A 13,991-nucleotide genomic window follows, 5' to 3' on the forward strand; every position below is an offset into this window, starting at 1 on the left:
ATCATTATACTTATTGATTATGGTGCTGAAGAGTCTTGATGTATTGCATGCTGATTAGCACATGCAAGTAAGAACTTCACTGTACTTTGTACATGTGGCAATATTTATCCTATGGACAGCAAACTTCATTAGTTTGGAATATTTGATAATTTGGTAATAGATTTTTAATACATGTATATTTGCTGTACATAAATGTACTGTCAAAGGTACCGTAATTATTCTCACCTCCAAATTTAAAACATTTTAAAAAAGAATATGCATATACACAGCAAAAGTGTTCAATTTGCACACAGTGTTTAAATAACATGACACATGACAAAGTGAGCAACTACCACTGAAATAGTGCCATTCTTTTTATGGCCATACAGAAAAGATTAAGAATGCGTTAGCACATCAAATATATAAAAAAATAGCCATGGGATACTGCTGCTTGCATACAAACATTGATCACTGAGTTATAAGTAACACATTTAAAGGCAGTATAACAGAAATGACCCTCAAGAGAAATGTTGTTTAATAAAATAGGATGGTCTCTCTCTCTCACACACACACACACACACACACACACACACACACACACACACACACACACACACACACACCCCAATAAGCTGGAATGCCCAAATTATGTGAAGGCAGAGACTTCTTAGTAGAAGAGCAGCATGAGTCAGAGAAATGGATTAAGACCGCGGCAGTTTTAGGACAAACCAAAAATTGGAGTAGCTTGATTTGTTTAGATCCTTCTGATCGAGATTCAGCCTAAAGTTCTCTTGCTGCCACCATAATCAGGGAATGTCCAAAGCCACCATTTTGGTCACATAGCAATGAGGACTGACTCCTGCCCTGTGTGGTAGGGATCAGCTTCATTCCCCATGACACTGTAATAGATAAAATCCTGTTGACAAGATTGATTTTCCCTAAGAACACAACATTAATTTATCTGCTATGCAGTTCATTATTGTATAATATAGACTTCCATACCCTAAATGATTTAGTTTAATTTGTAGATTATGAAACACAAAGACTTTACATAAATTATTCTGCATACTCTGTACACATACCTTTATGCATATCCTGTACCACTGTTACTACTACTATACTGTATTACATCAAATTTTAGTTGTTAATTTTGATTTTTATCACCACATCTGACTCGCTTCGCTGTTGTTATTTCATGGGAATTGTAACATATGCATTATTTTCACTTTAACTTTAAAACTTCAGTTAAAAACAACATTTGGAATTAACTTTTCTTCAAGATTACATTTAATTTTGATTCTGTGTTTGGATTTACATTGTGACAATGCAAAGTATAACTGCCAGTGAGTGAATATCGTTTCTTTCTCTCTAATAAATAAAACAAGTTTTTAAAATGTTTGTCCCTGTGATTTGTTAATTGTCATAGCAAAAGCTATTCTCACAGGAAACTGTAAACTGTAAATGTTTTAATACGAATGGCATATCAAGATCTCCTTTTGTGTGTAATGTTATCCATGGAAGATGTACTACGTTACCTTTCTTGTCGCCTGTTAAAATTTTATATGTTAGAATTGTTCAACCAATTTTTAATACAACTAAATTTATTCCATTGTCCATCACTCATACATAAATTACACAATAACATTACGATACATTCTTCATTCAACAGTAATTCAGCTGTTGGAAGACTGGATGGTGTTTATGCTTGTAGATATTCTATGGAATATTGTAAATTGATGTTTTCATCTTCCACGCGATCACCACAAACTTGCTTCAGATGAATGTTTGAGATTTAGGTTAAAGAGTAACCTTTTCCATCAATAATAATTTTTATTTGTTTATATTGCAAATTGACGGTGATTGAAAAAGAGTGCTACCATAATAGTGGGTGGGCAAGTCAGGTGTCAAACACTTGCAAGTGGTGCAGAAAAAGTAGGTTAATTGAAGAGGCTTGAAACACAAAATGAAAAAGCATGCAATAGAGTGCTGTGACCATTTCAGTGGCCAAAATTTGAACTAGGCACACACGTCAGAATGTCAAATCATTTGTCTATGTTTTGAGCTGAACTATTCGCTTTCTTTGGCTTTACATACAAATAGTTCAACAGGGATGAAGGCAATACGCTTGAACTTATTTGTAGTGGCTGTGCCCACTAAAATTAAAAGACACAACATGACTTATATTTCTCATACAAATGACACCCATAATGAAATCAGCAAAAGTATCTGAGTTTCAAAGGGACTGTCCAGAGATGTCCTCCCCCCATTTATATTATACAGTATATATTGTGAAATAAAATGCCTTGACACAGTAAAAAGGTTTGGGGCAGCCACCCATATACTTGAAAAAGACTGCAAAAATTGAAGATTGGTAGCACAGTAGTGTACAGATCAAGTCCAAAATAGAACTGAATTTACAGAAGGAAGTTGTGTGGCTTTTAAGGCAGGTCAGTGGGTCTGGAACTGGAAATGACGTCATCGGAGCTGGATCTGGAAGTGATGTCATCGGGGCAGGAACGAGGAGTGCCGTCATTGGGCCCAGTCAGAATATCCCGTAATGATTTGCAGGGATAAAAGGGATAGGTTTATTGTACCCCACCATTTCAAATAGTGAGAACCCCATAGAGGCTTGTGGGACTTCCCGATATGCAAAAAGGACAAGATGGAGGAGCTGATCCCAGTTATTTCTATCCTCGTTGACCACTTTGCAAAGCAACTGTTTGAGGCTTTGATTAAACTGCTCCACTAGACCATTGGTTTGAGGATGATATATTCAGGTCTTTAAATGTTTTATCTTTAGGAACTTGGATGTTTCCTTGAACGTGTACGAGGTAAAGGGCATCAACTGATCCATTAGGATTTCTTTAGGGATGCCAACTTGTGAGCAGACCCCTACTAATTCATGCGCAATAGCTTTAGATTTCGCGGAGAGCAAAGGAACAGTTTTGGGGTATCGGGTTGCCTTATCTACCAGGACCATTATATACTGTATTTATGGGTCCTGGCCATGGGTTCTAGGGGTCCCACAAGGTCGACCTGATACATTCGAATGGGATATGAATAAGGGGTAGGGGAACTAGAGGAGCATGGTCCCTCTTAGGAATCTGCCACAGTTGACATTCTGCATAGTACATGCAAATGCAGCTGACCTCCTCATTGATTCCCGGCCAACCAAATTGGAGCTTAATATGCTCAAGAGTCTTTTCAGGGCCCAGGTGGGCACCCAGGAGGTGGGTATGCACTAGTTCACAGACTTATTGCCAGTAAGTTTGTGGAACTAACAGCAGGAACCATACCTCCCTCTCGTGTTCAGCTACCCGATAGAAAAGTTCATTATTTAACACAAAGTGAGGACACTGTGACATGCTGACGACAATGGCCATCTACGAGAACAACTGCATTTTTCACAAATCTAAGCATGTAATCATTCCATTGCTCCCTTTTACAAGAGGTCAGAGTCTGCCTAAATTGAAAGTGCAGTTGTGTGAGAGGATCAGAGGTGTCTTCAAGGGGTGTGGTTTCCTCCCGGGTTGCCGCAGTGGTTGGAGATGTTGCTCCACAGTGTGGCAACAGGAATCAGGTGTAGAGATGCAAGTACATTGGGTTTCACACAGGTCCCGTTCTGGTTCTCCCGAGTAGGTCACTGCTCTTATTCCTTCTATGATCCCTACTAAAGAAACCATGTTTTTAATTGTCCATCCCCAGGCTTGCTGGGTGAGATCGATGTGGAGGGCTTTGAGCAATACCGCACAGACTATCTGCTCCACAACCTGTCAAGCATTATTTAGATCTGGTCATAGCCAGCACCTGAATTTGGCCCATAAGCGAAATGCCTGGGTAGCAGCTGGCAAATATGGGTTAAATTCCCACTGAAATATTCTCCTTGCCTGCTGACCTGCGGGCAACCCCACCTTTATCAAAGGTTTTTCCCTTTGTGGGGTTCAGGGGAGCAGTCCCTTTTCTTGGGAGCTTATAGTAAGTTCCCAATGTTTTCCCCTCTGAGTCCGGCTCTAGACCATAGGCCCCTTGTCCACATGCCCAGTTATATAGACTAGACCCCTGCGTCAAAGCTCGCCTCAGGATCCCCCGACGCACAGTGACTGTGTCCAACCCGGCAACACGGGAATGGTACTCTCTCCCTGGTCCCTTAAGGGTTGAAGGTCCTGATTGAGTGTCAAGGCTTCTTTCTAGTTCTGCTCCTGGTTCCATAAAGAGGCAAACATCCTTCTGACTATGCCCACTGTGAAACAAAACGCGTTGACACAGTAAAAAGGTTTGGGGCAGCCACCTCTATACTTGAATAAGGCTGCAAAAAATGAAGTCCAATTATAACTCCAAGCCTGGCTGAAAAAGTACGAGGGGACAGGTATTGGACTAGCTACCTGAAATTGTCAATTGATAACTGCAGAAATGGCAACAGAAGCTGACGATGAGGAGTCACGTCGCTGGTGTCCTCTGGCTAGAATTTGCATGCTTTCCTGCTGAGTTTCCACAGTGTGTTTTGGTTTCCTTCCAAAGATATGCAGATTTGGGAGTTTGGTGATGCTAAAATGATGTTAATGTATGTGAGTGCTTGCATTCACCTTGCAATTAGCTGATGCCCCGTCCAGTGGTTGTTTGTACCACGTGCCCAATGCTAGCTGGGGTGGTATTGATGGATTTAATCATTAAACATCCTTTCCAGAGATATTTCGGCAAGGTGTCTTTGGAATTTAATGGATATTTCAGGCAATTCAGTACACGTTTTCTCACCGTGATGATATCTCGCACTGTCATCTGGTGGAAACTTCCAGATTTACGTAAAGTACACACGCAAGTATGAACAGTAAAATGCTTGCGTGTAGGAGTAGTAGTGTCTACTGGAGCATGAGTCGAGTCGCGTGATGTATAAACTTGGCCTTAGGATGGGAAGCTCGTGGCCTGAGAATTATCACACCATTCATTTCAATTATGTATATTTATACTTTATTGATGCTAGAAGAGTTGTATATTGTAGAAATATTAACTAATTCCAAATAATCACCCAGGGCAGAGAATGCAGAAGTAGTGGAGGTGTTATTTTGGAAAAACTACTACTTCTTCCAAAACATATTGTTGTGGTGCAAGTTGACTTAATGCGAATTCATTTTTCCAAGCTGAATTTCACTTCAGTGCATGTACATGTATGATGAGCTCGTAAAGAGCTAATATGAATACACATTTTTTTTTGAAGGATGCAAAATAAAATGTGAATAATGCACAGAAACAGTAAGCTGGCACATAGAATGTATTCACTATTTGAATAATATGGAGGTACAAGACATACATACTTGCTGACAAAGTAAAACTCCAGCATAAAAGAATAGAATTTTCATTTTTCTTCATTTTGACTTCTAGGCAACATTTGAGTTTGCCTCTAGAGACCACAACTGACATATGTGGTGCATGAAATACATACCTATGAAGCAAAACTGTCATGTACAGGAATAGATTTCAATACCCTTTCCCACACTCTAACTTGTATGGTTCTATAAGCCAAAAACAAAACTAAAAAAAATCCAACAGCACATTACAATTAAAACTCTGATTACCATATCATACATTTTTCCACATCAATAAATGCTCACCAAAGGCTTTACTAAATATTTTAATATCATTCAGACAGACTGGAAATCTGCAAGTACCCATCAGTCTTTAAAATTTACTTGTTGCACTAGTCGAACAAAAACCTAGAACACTGATTCAAACAACCTTTGTCATGTAATGAATGCAGTTTTAGATGTATCCTTGCGTCCATCTCATCCTGTCAATAACCACTAGCATGATCAAGTGTACTAAACCACTTGGTATCATGGTTTCTGGGCAATGGGTGAGCATTCTTTCTTGTAACATTAATTAACTTACAATAGTCTATGCACCTTTCTGGGAATTGCCATATTATAGTGGTGGAGAGGTTTGTGTACTCCTGTGACTCTGGGAGCTATGATGTCTGGAGAAGAAGGTCCTGGTAGGGTCTCCTGAGGCAAATTGGTTCCAGGAGAGGTGAAAGACAAAAAGTGATTCACAGCCCCTAATGAAGCAAAGCCACAAATTTAAAAAGAGTACATGCCTGATGTGGGGTTCAGGCTCAAAGAGATACAGGCAAACCATTAGGTGACTCGGAAATGGGAAGGCAGGGCTTCACTGAGGCTGTTCTCAGCAAGGGTGGATAAGTGCTGACCTGGGGCCTCATGCATAACGCCGTGCGTAGGACTCACACTATAACATGACTTAAGCACAAAAGCTGAAATGTGCTTACACACAGAAAAATCCAAATACAGGAATCTGTGCGTTCACCAACTTCCACGTTCTTCAGCTACATAAATCCCGGTCAGCGTGAAAAGTAACGCTTTCACTTCTGAATAACGACGTTAAAATACTCACTAAAATCATAGCTATAAAGATGGAGAAAGTGCTACCCTCGGTAATATCACAAGACCAAACTGGATTTATTAGGGGCCGACACTTATCTTCAAATCTTCAACGCCTGTTTAATGTAATATACTCACCAACTAAATCAAACACCCCAGAAATATTATTATCATTGGATGCAGAAAAAGCATTCGACATGATTGAATGGAAATACCTTTTTACTATATTGGAGAAGTTTGGGTTTGGCCTGAACATTTGTGCATGGATTAAATTACTGTATACTAACCCAGAAGCTTCAGTTTGCATCAATAACATTTGCTCAGACTACTTTAAACTAGAACGTGGCACAAGACAAGGATGCCCCTTGTCACCGCTGCTGTTTGCATTGCCATTGAACCACTGGCAATACATTGTCGAAATACTGATCAGATAAAGGGGATTAGCAGAGAAGGACTGGAACAGAAAATCTCATTATATGCAGATGATATGGTACTGTATATTTGGACCCAGAAAATTCTGTGCCTGCAGTCTTAGCAGCACTCACAGAATTTCAAAAGCTCTCTGGTCTCAGAATTAATCTGAATAAAAGTGTACTCTTTCCAGTGAATTCTCAAGCATATAATATTAGATTAGACACCCTACCTTTTATCATTGCAGAACAGTTTAAATACCTCGGGGTAAACATCACAAGTAAACATAAAGCTCTTTATCAACAAAATTTTGTCGTCTGCATGGAAAAAATTAAACAAGACTTGCATAGATGGTCAACCCTTCATCTCACACTAGCTGGAAGAATTAACACTGTTAAGATGAATATTCTTCCTAAGCTCCTTTTTTTATTTCAAAACATCCCAATATACATTAATAAATCGTTCTTTAAGCAATTAGATTCAACAATAACCTCATTTATTTGGAATTCTAAACATCCACGCATCAAAAGAGCGACCCTACAAAGACAAAAGGCAGAAGGTGGCATGGCTCTACCTAACTTCCAGTTTTATTACTGGGGCAAATATACAGGCATAAGAACCTGGACACAAATAGAAGAACATACACAGGCATGGACCGCAATAGAAGTAAAATCCTGCAGTACTTCTTTGTATTCCTTGCTCTGTGCTCCAATAAACACACGTTATCGGCAATACACTAATAACCCAATTGTGCTCCACTCACTTAGAATCTGGAACCAATGTAGAAAGCATTTTAAGACGGAGAAGCTTCAATCTGTGGCACCCTGCAAGAGAACCACCTCTTTCAACCTTCACAAACATATGCAGTTTTAATATCTGGAAAAAATTTGGAATTAACTTGCTTAGAGATCTTTATATAGACAACGTCTTTGCATCCTATGAACAATTACATTCCAAATTTAACATTCCAGCTACACATTTCTTTCACTATCTTCAAATCAGGAACTTTGTTAAACAGAACCTTCCAGATTTTCCTCATCTTGCACCCTCATCCACGCTGGAAAAAATATTGCTCAATTTTAAGGAATTAGACTCCATCTCTACAATATATAAAATCATTTTACAATCCCTTCCTTTCAAAGATCCAAGAGGACACTGGGAAAAAGATCTCTCAGAAAAGGAGTGGAAAGTAGCAATGTAGAGAATTCACTCGAGCTCCATATCGCAAAGCATACAATTATACAACTCAAAATTATATATCGAGCACATCTGTCTCGACTAAAACTCTCCAAAATGTTTCCAGGGCATGATCCAACCTGCGAACGTTGCAACCAAGCCCCAGCCTCACTGGGTCACATGTTCTGGGCCTGCACCAAATTAACATTATTCTGGACAAAAATTTTTAATTACCTCTCAGACAGCCTTGGACTCACAATCCCTCCTAACCCATTAACAGCTGTGTTTGGGGTTCTTCCAGAGGGCTTAAAGTGGAGAAGGACAAACAAATTGTGATTGCATTCACTACACTGTTGGCACGCAGACTTATTCTGATAAACTGGAAGAACCCAAACTCTCCTCTTTAAGTCAGTGGGAAACGATGTGTTATATTATTTGAAATTGGAAAAAATCAAATACTCAGTTAGAGGATCTGTACAGACTTTTTTCAAAACATGGCAGGATCTAATCAGTAATATTTTAAAATAAGTTTATAAAGCACAGAGAATTTATTAACTTAGGTATGTTTACAAACCTTAAATCTTACACTGTTTGGCTTGCTCTCTTTCTCTCAGGGGTGGGGATCGATCTGTTCTTAAAATAATTCTTTTTTTTACAAAAACTTGATTGCTATGTATGGATTGTAATAAAATTAATAAAATAAATAAAAAAAAAAAAGTAACGCTCGTACACGTGCCTGCTGTCCCGCCCCAACCCCTCCCAGAATTACGCCTCTTTGAATATGTAAATCAATACACATAGCCTTTAAGCTCAGCGTTCTGTGAAAAGACAATGACAAAAGAAAGAGGGAAAATGGAAAAATTTCAACGAATACCAAGTGGAGGCAAGGAAAAACGTACTATTTGTTGGTTTAAACAGTGGTATAAACAACAAAAGGAAGTTGACCGAGTGACATAGCGTGTTGGAGAAACTCGAAAGCTGAAGTTCACAAGTCGCACAGTGCCTGAAATAAAAAAGAAGTTGTCAGATATCAAAGTCGCTGTGAAAAGGCGAGTCGTAGCCCACTGTCTGAGTGTCATATGAGAGCTTATTAGGGTACAGAGAAAAAAAAACGCACACAGTGGGGAAAAAGCATGAAATGTCAACTTCAATCTCGAAACTTCCACTTTAATCACGTAGTTTATTTTGTCATTAAAGTAAAATATCATAAACTTCATCTTAAAATCATTTAATTAACTAGTTTCTCAAATCACATCTTAAGAAAAGTAGCACGTTAAATGCTTTGTTTTGTATGTGTTCTTCTATGTGCTCTGTGTGTGAATCACTATGTGCTTCTTAAACCAGCTCTGTTCCTCTGACAGGACACAGAATCCATTACATTCGTGGTATTACAGCTCTCTGAATAACTAAAATACTGAGATGTATACATTATATCATTTTCATGATGATAGGAGTTAAAGCACGTTATTAAACATGGGTTTCATGGTGGCGCAGTGATTGTGTGCGACCTTCGATGAAATAATTTATTGCAGCAGTACTCAGGGGTGACTCTAGGCTCGTGGCCGCCCTGGGCAGAGAAAGGATCGGTGGCCCTTCGTCCACCAATGTCAATATGGTATCTTATGCACGGCAGATGGCCGCATCCGTTGTGGACACTGCAAAGCCGCCTCATGCTCATGAAACAAGTGTTTAACTTTTGCAGAAAATTTGCCGCTGCATTTTTAGCTGTGTCGTTATTTTCTCGTTCTGTTTTATATTCAATATATATTGGCTTGGCGGCCCCTGGGATTTGGTGGCCCTGTGCAGGTGCACAGTTTGCACATGCCTAAGGCCGCCCCTGCAGTACTGTCTCTTTCAAATGTACTAACCTCTTCAAAACTTTTAAGGAACATTGAAATATCTTCATAGTACATGTTTAATCATTCTATCCTTCACGCAAGTCCTAGTAAAGCATACACTGCGCAGCAGAAACAATTCATGAGCGGAATTCCAGATCCTTGCTAGCATAGTGACACCGTGTCCTTTAATATTAACAATATATGTATGAGGTACCGTGGAAATGTGCATGGCTTTATGCCAAGTTTAGGTTTTATACATGGCGATTTGAACATGGAAATATTCTTACGCAACATTTCTGTGCGTATACACCGTTTATACATGAGGCCCATGGACTGAGGATGTTGTCTGACAGTGGATGAACACTTCGAGGAGCTCCTGAATCCAATGGATACACTCACTGTAGAGTATGTGAGAACCTAATGGGGGATCAATTCCAATTTCCACTGTGGCGAGGCCCCGGAAGTGAAAGAGATCTGCCCAGAAATGCCATAGGCATTGTTCGACTGTCATAGCTGCCATGCTTTTTTTAGTGTTGCATGGTTCTCAGGTACTACGCCTCTGGAGTGGCAGACCGAGGTGATGGAATCCATCTTTAAAAAGGGGGACAGGAGGGTGTACTCCAACTATCGGGTGATCACTCTCCTCAGCATCCCTGGGAAAGCTTATACCAGGGTACTAGAAAGGAGACACCACCCAGTTGTAAAACCTCAGGTACAAGAAGAGCAATCTGGATTCCATCCAGGTCGTGAAATGGTCCAGTTCTTTACACTCTGGATGGGGCATGACAGTACTGTATGCCCAATCGGTCTACACATGAATAGTGGACTTAGAGAAGGTGTATGACAATGTTCCTCAAGATATTCTGTGGTGGGTACTGGGAGAGTATGGGGTTCCGAGGCCCCTAATAAAGGCTATTTGGTCTCTGTATAATTACAGTGCGAGCTGAAACGACATACTCAGAAAAACATTAGCACCATTTCTAGTGAGGGTGGGACTCCACCAGGGCTGTGCTATGTATCCTATTCTGTACGTGGTTTTCATGGACAGGATATCAAGATGCAGCCAGGGAGAAGTTGGGATCCAGTCTGGTGGCCTTAGAATTGCATCATTGTTTGCAGGTGATATGGTTCTGTAGACTTCATCAGTTTGTAAACTCCAGCACACATTGGGAAGGTTTGTGACTGAGTGTGAAGGGGCAGGGATTAGGATTAGCAACCACAAATCTGATGCCATGGCACTCAGTTGGGAAAAGGTGGACTGTCCTCTCTGAGTGGGAGGTGAGTTACTACCTCAAGGGTCTTGTTCATGAGTGAGGGGAAAAGAGATGGTAAGCTCAATTGATGAATAGGGGCAGTGAGTGGAGTTACAGTATGTGGTTGCTATACCAATCCATAGTGGTGAAGAAGGAGCTAAATTAGAAGGCAAAGTTCTCGATTTACCAGTTGATCTACAGCTAATGTCATGGGCTTTGGGTAAAGACCGAAAGGATGAGATCACAGGTACAAGTGGCTGAAATTCATTTTGTACACAGGTTGGCTGGGCCCTTCCTTAGAGATAGGGTGAGAAGCACAGATTTCCAGTAGAGGCTCAGATTAGAGCTGCTGACCCCCAGATTGAGTCAATTGAGGTGGTTAATGTCTCCCTGTGGGGATTTTATGGGCATGGCCAGCTGAGAGGAGACCCAGGGAAGATCACTGGGATGATTATACCTCCCAGATGGCCTAGAAATGCCTTGGGATACCACAGTATGAGTTGGCAAGTGTGACTGGGTAAACTGACTTATGGGTGTCACTGCTAACGCTGTTCATGACCCAGTTTTGGATAAGCAGTGGAAAACAAAAGAATGAATGAATGGTCTATGCAAGAATTAACACACCCATTCCTCTTGCATACAGACACCACAGGGTTAGTCCAAGATGGCTAAATCACCCCATATGATCATGATCCCTAATACACTAAAGCTTTTTGCATTTTAATTTAAATCCAATGTTACATATACCCTGTTGTTCTTTCTGAGAATCTGTAAAGCACCTTGAGAATGGGAAAGGTGCTATATAAATAAAATCAATCATTATTAATATTGTTATTAACAGCCCCAAACTTTTGTGTAAAATCATCCATAAAGCCTCTTATGATGTAATATCAGCAATCAAATACTCAACCAATGTGAATATGTCACACTATGAACCTGTTTGCCATTTCCCTAAAACTGATAATTTAATTTCCACTTGCCAATAGCTACATCTTGTAACTCTCAATATTAAGAAATTCAGATCCACCACCAGTAATTTCCAACCCAAATCGCCTGGAAACTACGATTGTTATAATTCCAAAATTTCAGACTTTGTTTGATGATAAGAAAAGTATTAAACTTTGATACCATGTTCAACACCTAATGCAATATACTGTACATAATGTAACTCAAATAAATTGAAATAAAATGCAAATTTGTTTGCATTCAAATCTTTACGTTGATGAAATCAAATAACAGAAATTATAGTCATTAAATGTCTTTGAAAGCAGACAGTTCAAGAACTGCAACATTGTGTAAAAGTAAGAGTAAAGCAACAAAACAAAGCCTATATAAAGTAAACAAAAAATCCAATCACAATTATGTTAAGCAGTGCTTTTGTAGTGCAGGAAAATATGCCACGCTGCTGTATTCACGTAGATCACACCCATGAAGTGGCAGTCACAGCCAGCCAAATCCAATCAACTTTTTCTTTAGTCATTATCCCACAATTTAATTTTCTATTGTTATTCACATTGTATATGAATATTGTATACTCAAAGGAACAACCCCACTGTTTATGCAAAAGTGATAGCGCCTTACATCATATAGTAAATGTGATGAAATATAATTTTAAAATAAAATATAACAAAGCAAATGAAAGTAATCTGCTATGACAGCACATTCACAGCAAAGGTTTAAAAGTCAAAGAAGCGATACAACCCTAATGCTAAAGATTTGTTGCCTCAGAATGAACAATGTAGAACAAAACTGGCCTGCCGATAAAAATACTTTCAGACCTATCTTTATGTGTTAAATGTTTTAGCTGACTGTAAAAAACATATCAACCTGTAGAAAAAAACAAATGTCACATGCCTGCTTCAAACGGAACAGTTTACAGGTTTATCCTGATTAATGTTTCCATAATTTAGAAATAAGATACCTAAATCTCTCTGAAAATTCTTTGTACTGACTTATGCATCGGACCTTCAAGTGTTGGGCTAAATTGGTTGTATTAGCTCGCTTAAGTGGTATTGTGCCGTCACAATTTGACAGTAAGCCACAGTATTTCTAGATGCCAATCTGGTTGTTCTCTATGTCAATTTAGCATCCAAGTGAAGGCCCCAACACTGCTGAAGTTGCCATCTTATTAACCGCGCCAGTCATTGGGTGGAAATGAAATGGCTACATTAGTAATGCCTTTGGTAGCCTACAAGGCTCAATTTTCAAAATTTTCAGATTCAACCAGGAATGCATCTGTAATGTAGGCTGTAGAATCGATACCATGAAAAATGAGCGTTGATTGATTTTTATACTTTTGACAACCTTATTAGAAACAACAGGCACAATCAAAAAAGGATAGCTTATTCCACAAATATTAGCTGCAATATATACACATATTCCAATCTTCCTACTAGTAAATACCAGCATTAGGTACTCTGTACCAGCCTCAATTTGTTTCCCAAGGTAAGTTTTTCTCATTATGTCAATTGCCCCCTCATTACAATGCACTTCATCAAAGGACTTCCACACACCAGTTCTCTTCTGGTTACAGCATTCAGAAAACTTAGACCCTTTAATAGGATTGGATCTCCTCTGGAGATTTTCAACATTTTTTGGAAGAGCCTTTATTTCCTGTGGTAAATTTTCCGCTACTCACAACAAAACATGCATTTGGAAACCAGCTGGTGTTATATTAGTCAGCCCATGAATTCTAGCTTCAGGGACAACAAACTCTTGCTCCAAATCTCAAATTTCCTCAAGCTCAAAGTCCACATTTATAGCTGTCTCTAAAGTTCTGAGTTTAGCTACTGAACATAAAAATCTACCCTTCCAGTATAGACAAAAGAATGTTCTTTAGCTGCAAGGTTTTGGGTAGCAAAATTTCAATTTAAGGTTAGGCTTTAACAACCAAATGTCTAAAAAATTACTATTTTGTCTCACACTGTTTTGGGTATATCTCTTCC

The sequence above is a fragment of the Polypterus senegalus genome, chromosome 17, assembly GCF_016835505.1.
Source record: "Polypterus senegalus isolate Bchr_013 chromosome 17, ASM1683550v1, whole genome shotgun sequence".
In the NCBI taxonomy this organism is placed as follows: domain Eukaryota; kingdom Metazoa; phylum Chordata; class Cladistia; order Polypteriformes; family Polypteridae; genus Polypterus; species Polypterus senegalus.